The sequence below is a fragment of the Eurosta solidaginis genome, chromosome X (assembly GCF_040869045.1).
Source record: "Eurosta solidaginis isolate ZX-2024a chromosome X, ASM4086904v1, whole genome shotgun sequence".
Lineage (NCBI taxonomy): Eukaryota > Metazoa > Arthropoda > Insecta > Diptera > Tephritidae > Eurosta > Eurosta solidaginis.
Genome location: NC_090324.1, coordinates 76,328,250 through 76,341,528, shown reverse-complemented (window position 1 = coordinate 76,341,528; position 13,279 = coordinate 76,328,250).

The following is a 13,279-nucleotide window of genomic DNA, read 5'->3' as shown; positions in this document are numbered from 1 at the left end:
AACGCCTGTGGTGTTCGCTACCATGGAATAGCCACTATGGTGCCGTCTGTCTGTATTCTACAAACGTTGTTGTTGTTGTCGTAGCAATGCTCGCCCCACCTAATATCCTCTAACGGGAGTCCAAGGAAACTTGCCGTTTCAACAGGGGGGACCATAAGGAAAGGGGTGTTAGAGGCGTTGGTTCCACATTACAAATGAAGAGATGGTTGGTGTCATGTGGGACACATTGCAAGCGGGGCATACATTTTGTATGTCGGGGTTGATTCTGGATAGGTAAGAGTTTAACCTGTTACAGTATCCAAAACGAAGTTGAGCAAGAGTGACACGCGTTTCCCTGGGGAGTATGCGTTCCTCTTCCGCGAGTTTTGGATAATTTTCGTTAAGTACTGGATTCACCGGGCAATTCCCGGCATAAAGGTCCGACGCCTGTTTATGGAGTTCACCAAGGACCTGCTTGTGTTTTTTCACTTCATACGGCTGGGTTCTCAGGTGCCGTATTTCCTCAAAATGCTTACGGAGATGACTCCTTAAGCCACTAGGCGGTGCTGGTTCATCAATCAGATGTCTGTTGGGATGCCCAGGTTTTTGGGTATTCAACAGGAACTGTTTGGTCAGCATCTCATTTCTCTCCCTGATGGGGAGTATTCTCGCCTCATTATGCAGATGGTGTTCTGTGGACATAAGAAGACAGCCCGTGGCGATTCTGAGAGCAGTTTTTGGCAGGCCTGTAGTTTCTTCCAGTGGGTGATTTTTAGGCTTGGCGACCATATGGGTGACGCATAGCACGTAATCGGCTGGATAATTGCCTTGTATGTAGTCATGAGCGTTTCTTTATCTTTTCCCCAAATACTGCCAGCGAGGGATTTGAGGATTTTGTTACGGCTCTGAATTCTCGGAACAATTGCGGTTGCGTGCTCACCAAAATGTAGGTCCTGATCAAACGTCACACCCAGGATTTTGGGGTGTAGGACAGTCGGTGGCGTAGTGCCATCGACGTGGATGTACAAAATGGTTGACATTTGGGACGACCAAGGACTGTCATTTCAGTGTGACCCTATCTAATTCTACAAACGTCTGTCTGTTTTGTTATGTATATGCATATGCTTCGTACAGAATCCTTGGAATGTGTGGTAATTCCCACGCAGTTGATAAGAGCTGAACAGCCTTTGGTGCAAGTATTAAGACCATAAAAACAGACGCCGACGCCGCGGCGCGCCGCCTGGGTTATGTTGTTGAAATGTTTGTGGTTGTATTAGTACAGTGGTCACCAAAATGAAAACTGTGGCTGTGTGAGTAAAACTAAAATCATCTTATTGGTAGTGGTTTAGTTGTTGATGAAAAATCAATGAGGTAGAACATATGCACGAATGTTTGTTAACACACAAAAATTAATTCGTAAATATGCCATACAAATACTACTTTATTATTTAAACAAAATAAATTGTTAACATTAAACCATGAAAACATTCAGCGCATGAGCGTTTGTTTGTACTTACTTTGCGCAAATGCGCAAATAATAGCCTCATCCGATGTTGCTACTCTGCTTGTTCAGAACAGAAGTAGTCCAAAGCTTTAATTTTCTGGGAAAACGCAAACGAAGTTTTATTTTCCCATAGTTTTATTATAAAAATAAGCCTGGCGACAGCGATGGCGATCATTTTTGTCTCTTTAAGTATACTTAATACGTTCTCATAATCTCATCAGCCGTTTATATAGGTATCATAAAATCTCGAAATATGAAAATTTTGTGTGTAAACCACAAGATGTCTGAAATCATCTTTTAGAGCTTTCTGTTTTAGAAGGATTCATAATTTTTTGAAAAATTTAAGTAACATAAAATTATTAAACTATTCTATTTTACGTTTATTTGCGCCAAAAAAAAATTAAATTGTCTCAGTGTATAATAGAAGGGATGTTTTCTTGCCAAACTGGTCTGCGACAAATCCATTAGAGTTTACAATAACGTAACCCCCTGTATTTCCTTATTCACTTAACCTAAACCTCCCTGTACTTATTTTTCTATAGCATAACCAACAACCACTTGTACTTATTCTTTTATAGCATAGGCAACAACCACTGATAGCAAATCAATGAAAATCACAATAATGGTGTGTTGACTTCTCAACCAGTTTGCGGCACCACCCATATAAACATCAAATTTGCATTTTTGCAATTCAGTCCTCACAGGTGAGCCAGCGGGAGTTGTTGTCTTTTTAAAGACAAAATAGCCACTTCGGCTAGCTTGCTGAGTGGAAGGGGCGCTGTCATGGCGCGGGTCACCCTCCACCAAGGCTGGACGACGCGAATGGTGGCTTCGGACTACTTTTCCCTCCGTCGCCCACCTTGGTGCTTGAGCGGCCCGCTGCCTCAATGACCAAATACCCCCTTCCCCCCTCAGCTCGGGCTGCGCGGCAGGGGCGCCGTCATGGCGCGGGGCACCCTCCACCAGGGCTGGACGACGCGAGTGGTGTCCTCGGACTACTTTTCCCTCCGTCGCCTACCTTGGTGCTTGAGCGGCCCGCTGCCTCAATGACCAAATAGCCCCTTCCCCCTCAGCTCGGGCTGCGCGGCAGGGGCGCCGCCATGGCGCGGGGCACCCTCCACCAGGGCTGGACGACGCGAGTGGTGTCTTCGGACTTCTTTTCCCTCCGTCGCCCACCTTGGTGCTTGAGCGGCCCGCTGCCTCAATGACCAAATACCCCCTTCCCCCCTCAGCTCGGGCTGCGTGGCAGGGGCGCCGTCATGGCGCGGGTCACCCTCCACCAGGGCTGGACGACGCGAGTGGTGTCTTCGGACTACTTTTCCCTCCGTTGCCCACCTTGGTGCTTGAGCGGCCCGCCGCCTCAATGACCCAAAGCACCCCTCCCCCTCAGCACTTGTTTAATAGGCTGGCCGGAGCGGTGGGACCACTCCCACTAGTTAGCTAGGGAGAAGAGGGTGCGGCCGTGGCGCGAGTCACCCCTTGCTGCACCAGGACGACGAGAGTGGTGTCTTCGGGCTACTTTTCCCTCCGTCGCCCTGGTCCGGTAAGGAATGACCCGATGCCCGAACGACCGCACGACCCCTCTCCATAGCTCTGGTTTCAGCCGTGAGCCGATGCGTGCGCACAGGGGCTACCGCTGTGCCGTTAAGGTGCACTTCCCCTCCGGCCACGGGTCGATCCACGGTGCCCCGGCTGGTACAACTCCGCCCCCTTACGCACCTTCTACTAGTGTGCAAGTAGGGAGGCGGGGGTGTCCAGCGGTGAAACCAGCACTAACGAGTCTTCACAGCCTCTTCCCCAGGTGACCGACCGGCCTACTATCGATTCTGCCGAAGACTGCCGATACCGTCAACCGACCCCGCCCGGAAGGAGACGCCGCTGTCCAGGTAAACCCCATCGCCAGCCTACTTCCCCTCTCACCACGGCCCTGGTACACGCTTCATAGCCCACCGTCGCTGCCGTGGCATCGTCGCCCCTCTGGTGCCGCCGCTGCTACGCCGACCGTTGGCCGTTTGCCATCCTACCGCCGTTAAGCCTCTGCATCCGTCCCGCCGCTGCTATGACGACCGTTGGTCGTTCGCCGTCCTACCGCCGTTAAGCTGCTGCATCCGTCACGCCGCTGCTACGACGACCGTTGGCCGTTTGCCATCCTACCGCCGTTAAGCCGCTGCATCCGTCCCGCCGCTGCTATGACGACCGTTGGTCGTTCGCCGTCCTTCCGCCGTTAAGCTGCTGCATCCGTCACGCCGCTGCTACGACGACCGTTGGCCGTTTGCCATGCTACCGCCGTTGAGCCGCTGCATCCGCAACGCCGCTGCTACGACGACGGTTGGCCGTCTGCCATCCTACCGCCGTTAAGCCGCTGCATCCGTCCCGCCGCTGCTACGACGACCGTTGGTCGTTCGCCGTCCTACCGCCGTTAAGCTGCTGCATCCGTCACGCCGCTGCTACGACGGCCGTTGGCACGTGAAGTTGGCGGTGCACCGTAAAAAAAATTTGAATTTTCATTTTCGAATTTATAAAATATTCAACTTATCTACGGCAAATTTACGGCAAATTCGTGGGCAAGAATTATTTTCCTAGCTGGCCTCTAAGGTGGTTTTCTGAGGGTGGCACGCCACGTGAAGTTGGCGGTGCACTATAAAAAAAATTTGAATTTTTTTTTTTCGAATTTATAAAATATGCCACTTATCTACGGCAAATTTACGGCAAATTCGTGTGCAAGAATTATTTTCCTAGCTGGCCTCTAAGGTGGTTTTCTGAGGGTGGCACGCTAACTGCACGTGAAGTTGGCGGCGCACCATAAAAAAAATTTGAATTTTTTTTTTTTCGGATTTATAAAATATGCCACTTATCTACGGCAAATTTACGGCAAATTCGTGTGCAAGAATTGTTTTCCCAGCTGGCCTCTAAGGTGGTTTTCTGAGGGTGGCACGCTAATTTCACGTGAAGTTGGCGGTGCACCATAAAAAAAATTGAAAATTTTTTTTCGAATTTATAAAATATGCCACTCATCTACGGCAAATTCGTGTGCAAGAATTATTTTCCTAGCAGCCCTCTAAGGTGGTTTTCTGAGGGTGGCACGCTAACTTCACGTGAAGTTTGCGGTGCACCATAAAAAAAATTAGACATTTTTTTTTCGAATTTATAAAATATGCCACTTATCTACGGCAAATTTATGGCAAATTCGTGTGCAAGAATTGTTTTCCTAGCTGGCCTCTAAGGTGGTTTTCTGTTTTTTCACGTGAAGTTAGCGTGCCACCCTATATTTTCTAAAACATGGCCGCGGCAAATTTTTTTGTTTCACGGATAATTCACGGCAAATTTACGGCAAATTAACGTGCTAGAATTATTTTCCTAACTGGTGTCTAAGGTGGTTTTCGAAAAGTGGCACGCTAACTTCACGTGAAGTTGGCGGTGCACCATAAAAAAAGTTAAATTTTATTTTTTCGAAATTATATAATATGCCACTTATCTACGGCAAATTTACGGCAAATTCGTGTGCAAGAATTATTTTCCTAGCTGGTCTCTAAGGTGGTTTTCTGAGGGTGGCACGCTAACTTCACATGAAGTTGGCGTGCCACCCTGTATTTTCTAAAATATGGCCACGGCAAATTTTTTTGTTTCACGGATAAATTACGGCAAATTCACGGCAATTTTCCCACTATGTAATTTTTTTCCACGTAAAAGTTGTCTTGCCAACTTCAGAGAGGTAAAACTTGCAGAGGAGGAACGCACTCTCCCTAGGGAAACGAGGGTAGTCACTCTAGCTCAACTTCGATCTGGATAACGTAAGAGGTTAAACTCTTACCTATCCAGAATCAACCCCGACATACAAAACATTGTCCTGCTTGTAATGTGTCCCCACATGTCACCAACCATCTCTTTAACTGTATTGTGGAACCAACGCCTCTAACACTCCTCTCATTATGGTCCACCCCTGTTGAAAGAGAAAGTTTCTTTGGACTCCCGTTAGAAGACATTGATGACAATTTGTGATCGGTCGCACCTATTGGATGGGGCAAAGCACTGCTACTTCAACAACAGCAGGCGGACAACACGGAAAGAGAGGCAGCAACTGCATGACCCATCGATCTCGAGCCGTTCCTGCCAGTTGGCCCACAGGGGCATTTATTAGCAGAAGGGAGGGAAAAGAGAGAACACTGGCGCAATATGCCAGGCCTGAGTCAATCTAAGTTACTGTTAGGGGGTTACAGCACATTACAGGGTTACAGGGCATTAATAGGCCTCTCAAAAAGATGACCTAAAAACCCTAACGGCTATTCTTACAAGACACTGTAGACTGAACAGTCACATGCAAAAGCTGGGTATAATATCGAACAACACATACCGATTTTGTGATGGATCAGCAGACGGTGGACCATATCCTTCTAGATTGCGGGGCAATTTCAAGACGTAGGGCTAAGTTTATGGGCTCACCATGGCCAGAGCATTCCCACATTTAATCCCTCAAGCAAAGAACACTGCTGGGGTTCATCAAGGAAGTCGGCTAGGATGAGGTGCTGTGAAGGAGATGTGCAAGTCACTGTGCAATAAAAAAAAAAAAAAATAAATGTAAGGCGCGATAACCTCCGAAGAGATCTAAGGCCTAGCTTCTCTTCCAATTTGCGTCGTGCTCCTCTTGATTTTCCCTACAAATTGGCCGGACGGGACCTACATGTTTTATGCCGACTCCGAACGGCATCTGCAAAGCAGATGAGTTTTCACTGAGAGCTTTTCATGGCAGAAATACACCCGGAGTGCTTGCCAAACACTGCCGAGGGGCGACCCCGCTTAGAAAAATTTTCTTCTAATTGAAAAATCTTATTTCTAAAATTTTGATGTTGCTTTGCCCGGGAGTTGAACCCAGGGCATACGGTGTGATAGGCGGAGCACGCTACCCATCACACCACGGTGACCGCCGGTACTGTGCAATACTCAATAAATTATCTATCTATCTACGTTCCGGTAACAAGCACCATTGTGGTACTAGCCCCACCATCTCGAGAACTATTGATATGACTAAATTAAACCTTCTAGGGATTGAATATTAATAATGCCGGCAATGCGAAAGTCTGCTAAAATGTACCAGTCTCCATGGAATGTTCGATATATAACTTTCAACGTTTTGAAACAGTGATGAAAAGGGCAAAATTTACAAAAATTTTAACTGGCTGTGGGTAGTGAGGTGTTGATGTCCTCTATTAACGTAATGTAATGACAACTGCGATGCAGGGAAAATGACAAAAATCTTGCAAATCTACTGATAATAATTAATTTTTGCTCCCCTTCTATGCAGTTCTATGCATACATACATATGTATTTTTCTCTCCAAACGCTAATTAAAAAAATTAATTGGTTTTCACATGAACTTCGAACTCTGTCGTATTTGCATTCTTCAGTTGATTATCAACAAAAGCATGACAAATTATCACTAAAAAATTCATACATGTTGCTTATATATTTAATATGGTAGCCAATTTACTTACCCTTTCTGGTGCGATGATTCCTGGACAATCGGCCTGACTAGACGCGATTTTTTTTGCCTTAAGAGAGCGTGCTTAACGCGAACCATATCATGTTATGGCACACCTTTGGTGATGCAAAAAATCAAAGACATTTCTGCTTCTAATGCTTCTAGAATAGCAGCAGCAGCTCCCGGTGGCGCCACATAAATAACAGTTGCATGCCGATCAGTTGCCTTTTTTGCTCCGGCTACCTATTCCATTTTAATTCTCATTACATTATCTACTATTGCAATTTTTAATCACTACAAATCAATAAAAATTACCGAAGCAAAAACTGGCAAACCAAGATGCGTAGTTCCACCCTTTTTTAGGGAAATACATCCAACCAGTTTGGTACCGTATTCCAAAGCATGTTGCTTGTAAAGTACCTTGTATCCTTGGCAAATGACACGTAAATCTGCATTTAATTGTAGATTTCCTCTGATTTTGGCATATTCTGAGCTGAATCGCAACCCGGCGGAGATGCTATCTATTATTTAAAAATGCACATACGTATGAATGAAAATCAGAAAGCAAATAATGTTGTTGTTGTAGCGATAAGGACACTCCCCGTTATCGAATTTGTTGGCCCTTGGCGGGAGCAGATCGGGTACGTTCCGGGAACCATTAAGGTACTAGCCCGACCATATCGGGAGCGATTTAGTTGACATGAAACCTTGTAGGCCATCCCGTCGATTCTATACAACTTAATATGGTAACGATTTAAAAGACGGTGCACCACCTAATTTTTATCAAAAATTATCCAACGAGGAATCAAAAGACGCGCCTCAAGCTCCGTTTTTATTATTATTTGATATTTTTAAATTAGGTGGTGCACCGTCTTGTAAAACGTTACCCTTAATATTATTTTGGGCGAAGGCCGCCAACGCAAAAAGGTGTTCTCTGCAACAAAATTTTTAATTTCCGTCACATGTCACAACTAAAAGCACTAGATATTTTTCGTTGTAAACAAAAATATTTTTTTGCGTTTCAATGTTTTCCGGAATAATTAATGAAATGTCATTTCGATGACAGCATGAAACGCCGATATGTTAGTGGAGAGCGAAAAAAGCTTTGAATGTGTGGGTGAACTGGTTACCTCCGTCTTGTAGGGATGTTGTTGCAGAGTCAAAAATGAAAAAAAGTTGAGAGTAGAAATACGTATATTTTGTCCGTATTCGGAACGAACTCACCGCTTTAACCGTAGATATTTGTTGTAATCGATATTGGCAGCAGGCCTATGTTCGGCGGCCCTGCTGTTGCTGTTGTAACTGGTGCTGTTGCAGCAGGCCTATGTTCGGCGGTCCTGCTCTTGTTGTTGTAACTGGTGCTGTTGCAGCAGGTGTATGTTCGGCGGCCCTGCTGTTGTTGTTGTAGCTGGTGCTGTTGCAGCAGGCCTATGTTCGGCGGCCCTGCTGTTGTTGTTTTAACTGGTGCTGTTGCAGCAGGTCTCTATTCGACGGCCCTGCCCTTGTTGTTAATAAGGCTGGTTTTGTTGCAGCAGGACTATATTCGGCGGCCCTGCTGTTGTTGTTAAAGCTGGTGTTGCAGCAGGCCTATGCTCGGCGGCCCTGCTGGTTTTGGTTGCGCGATAGTGGCGATAGCGCGCTGTTTTGGTACTGTTGGTGGTTGTGGTGCACTAGTGTTGGTTGCGCTATTGATAATAGTAGCTCGAGTTAGTGGTGTCGCTGGTACAACATTGGTGGAGGCAGAGCGTGGCGTTGCTTATGGGCGCCAATTGAATTCGTTGTAGTAGTTTTGAATAACGTAGATAGGTGAACGACAGCCTCTTAGCATCTTACTTTTAACGTCCAACGTTGAGTCTATAACGCGCTTTACGTTTGTATCATACAACTTAATTTGATCACACTACTTGTTAAGAATTGCACTTTGAGCAAACCAAGAATAGTCCTAAGTATATATTGTATTGCAATACGCGTTTTACTTTTCTTATATAATCATGGTTGTCTTCCGGATTTCGCTGTGCCTGGGACTTGCTTTTCCAACGTTTGGGACAATAACTAACCAAGTTACACCATTAAAAGGGTGAGAATATCCATGATGGCATGAGATGCGTCTTGTTTGTACACTGCTGGTATTTGTATGATGGTTTGGCACCCTTACGCGGTATCATGCATATAAGTATATACACTGATCTTCTCATTGGCAGTTCTCCATCTAATTCATGGTCGCACTCACTATTTTTGCAATGGTTCAACCTACGTTCTTGTCTGGCCAGACGAGCGCGACGTAATAAGGTTTGAGTAGATGGCCTATGGACGAACGCGAGTTCTGATTTTTGTTGAATGCACTATACCCGATGCTTCCAAGAGGCGACGGGTAACTCGCATGAAACGTCCATTATTTGTTCGCTGCTTTGACACGCACCAATTTATAAACAAGAAGAGTTTTGATTTATTCCAACGAAAATTTCAAGCAAAAATGTACAACCGATAATGAAGCTGATTTGATACGCTTCCCAAGGCAGTCGGTTCTATGTACCGGAGCGACTCGGGATTTTTCCCGACCAAGGACTGTCATTTCAGTGTGACCCCATCTAATTTGTTTCGTCCCTCCCACAAATTGTCATCCTCCCAGCAGCTCCTTGCAGCAGGACTGCTCCATATTCTCTTACTCCGGGAAGGCATCGAATCCAATCCGGGTCCGTCTCCTGACCCCGGTCATGAGAAATGGTTTTGCTGCATCTGCCGGAAAAGAATCTTTTTAGGACGGTCATACTCTGTTCAGTGTGTCTCGTGCAAGGGATGGTTGCATCGGACAGGTTGTTCTGGGCTTGATCCCAAAACCCGACGTCCACGTAACTTTTATAAATCTTTTGTGGCTCCTTGCTGTTCACGCCCAAGGGCGTCCCGTAGTCTACGTCTAAGCGCCCCCCCCCCCCCCCCCCCCCACTACCTTCCAGCAGCCCCGCTGCTCAGCAAGCCACAACAAGTACCCGCTGCTGCTCGCGCCCCACGGCGCCAACAACTCAAACAGCTGCTACCACTCATAACTACAATCTTCGTTGTAGAGTCGGAAGCAATGCTGAGCAGCAGCCCCTGCCCCCGTCTTCTCCCCCCCTCTTTTCCGGCAGCAATCGTGTAGGTCAGGGAAACAGACTCTTTGTCCCTACCTCCGTTTGCACCGTTTGCCAGCACAGAATATATATGTTTGCGACATCCGCCCAATGCAGCTCCTACCTTGGGTGGTGCCACTTCCCTAGATGTTCTGGTCTCCGCGACGGCAACCCCCCGACGGGTTTCATCGCGCCATGTTGCCAGGCCGCAAACCCAAATCATCCGGGTACCCCAATGCTTGCCCAAGGACGCCCAGTCCTAGGGCCACAACAGCAATTGCGTCTTGGCCTTCCCCAACCCAGGCGTAGTCACCCGTCACTTACCCCCAGAGTGGCGACGTCTCCCCTTATGCACTTCAGAATTCTGCAGTTAAACTGTAATGGACTAACTGGGAAGATTACGGAGATAGTCGATTTCATGAAGCGGCACAACATCCGCATTGCTGCGATTCAAGAGAATAAACTCACAGCAAGATCTGCATTGCAGACCTGCTCTGGGTATAACGTCCACAGGAAAGACCGCGAAAGCGGAAATGGAGGCGGTCTCGCGTTTATCATACACCACTCTGTGCAATATTGTGTATTTGATCCTGGCATCGACCGCAGGGACAATGCCTTAGAACGGCAAGGCCTATCTGTCCGGTCAGGCGATGCAAACCTAGAAATCATCAACATCTACATCCCTCCTGCCACCTGTTGCCCCAGTGGGTACCGCCCTAATATCAGGGCCTTACTCACTGGCAACAATCGCATTATCTTAGGCGATTTCAATGCCCATAATGATCTATGGCATTCAAACTTGCGGGCGGACAGTAGGGGTGAGATGTTGGCGGATCAAATAGAAGAAACGACGTTCTGCACAATAAACGGAGACGCTCCCACACGTATGGTAGGAAGCTGTCACAGCTCGCCAGATATCTCAATCGTGAGTGCAGAACTAGTAAACTGCGTCAACTGGCAGCCGATGGTAACATTGGCATCCGACCTCCTGCCCATACTTATTTCGCTTGAGCGTAACGCCGACTTCATCGCCACTGAAAAACGCACTTTCATAAACTTCAAAAAAGGAAAGTGGGAAGAATATAAATCCTTTACAGACCGCCGCCTAGCTGCCCTCCCTATCCCGACTGATGCCCACCAAGGGGAGCGTGCCTTCCGTAAGGTCATCAAATCCGCCTCGGCAAATTTCATTCCCGCCGGGAGAATTCCCGAAATCCGGCCCCACTTCCCGGCGGAGGCCGCAAACTTAGCGAGAGAACGTGACCTTATAAGACAGCTTGACCCAGGCGACCCCTTAATAAGGGATATAAACCAACGCATCAGATTGCTTGTAGATGAACACAAGCGGGCGAAATAGCAGGAGCACCTAAGAGGTTGTAACCTCTCTACCGGTGTGGGTAAACTTTGGTCCACCGTGAAGTCTCTATCGAATCCGACTTAGCACAAAGACAAAGTTTCCATCGCCTTTGGCGACAAAGTGCTGTCGGACGCGCAAAAATGCGCGAGCGCTTTCTGCCGACAATATATAATGCATCCTACGGTCGACAAAGATAGACGGAGAGCCAATAGACGCGCACATAAACACAAATTCAGCGCGTGACCAATCACCATCACCGCTAAAGAGGTTGAGGACGCCATTGGTCGTGCTAAACCATGCAAAGCAGTGGGCCCAGACGGCATAGCCATGCCGATGCTTAAAAACCTAGGGAAGGAGGGGTTCAAATATTTAGCACATGTCTTCAATCTGTCTCTTTCCACCTTTGTCATACCTGAGAAATTGAAAATGGCCAAGGTGGTCCCGCTACTAAAGCCTGGGAAACCAGCTAATATAGGTGAGTCGTATCGTCCGATATCTCTCCTATCGCCAGTGGCAAAGACGCTTGAAGCCATTCTGCTCCCTTATTTCCAAGCACATTTGCAGCTAGCCCTCATCAGCATGGCTTCAGAAAACTCCATAGCACTACCACCGCGCTGAATGCCATTAGCACCCAGATAAATTGCGGTTTAAATCAATACCCCCACCATAGAACAGTACTCGTAGCGCTAGACCTATCAAAAGCTTTTGATACGGTCAATCATAGCTCGTTACTGCAGGACCTGGAAGGGTCTACCCTTCCCCCATGTCTTAAAAGGTGGACCGCAAATTATCTGGGTGGTCGGCAGGCATCGGTGCAATTTAGAAACGAAACATCGAAACCAAGGAGAATTAAACAGGGGGTGCCACAGGGTGGTGTCCTATCCCCACTTTTGTTTAATTTCTACATATCTAAGCTACCTTCACCACCGAAAGGAGTCACAATCGTTTCCTACGCCGATGACTGCACAATAATGGCCACAGGCCCAGGCCCAAAGATCGATGCGCTCTCCAGTTTTTTCGCCTCGCGAAACCTGGCACGCTACCGACTGTCCGACACCCCAAAATCTTGGGTGTGACGTTTGATCAGGATCTACATTTTGGTGAGCACGCAGCCGCAATTGTTCCGAGAATTCAGAGCCGTAACAAAATTCTCAAATCCCTCGCTGGAAGTACTTGGGGAAAAGATAAAGAAACGCTTATGACTACATACAAAGCAATTAGCCAGCCGATTACGTGCTACGCGTCACCCATATGGTCGCCAAGTCTAAAAATCACCTACTGGAAGAAATTACAGGCCTGCCAAAATACTGCTCTCAGAATCGCCACGGGCTGTCTTCTTATATCCCCAGAACACCATCTGCATAATGAGGCGAGAATACTCCCCATCAGGGAGAGAAATGAGATACTGACCAAACAGTTCCTGTTGAATACCCAGAAACCTGGGCATCCCAACAGACATCTGATTGATGAACCAGCACCGCCTAGGGGCTTAAGGAGTCATCTCCGTAAGCATTTTGAGGAAATACGGCACCTGAGAACCCAGCCGTATGAAGTGAAAAAACACAAGCAGGTCCTTGGTGAACTCCATAAACAGGCGTCGGACCTTTATGCCGGGAATTGCCCGGAGAATCCAGTACTTAACGAAAATTATCCAAAACTTACGGAAGAGGAACGCATACTCCCCAGAGAAACGCGTGTCACTCTTGCTCAACTTCGTTCTGGATACTGTAACAGGTTAAACTCTTACCTATCCAGAATCAACCCTGACATACAAAATATATGCCCCGCTTGCAATGTGTCCCCACATTACACCAACCATCTCTTCAATTGTAATGTGGAACCAACGCCTCTAACAC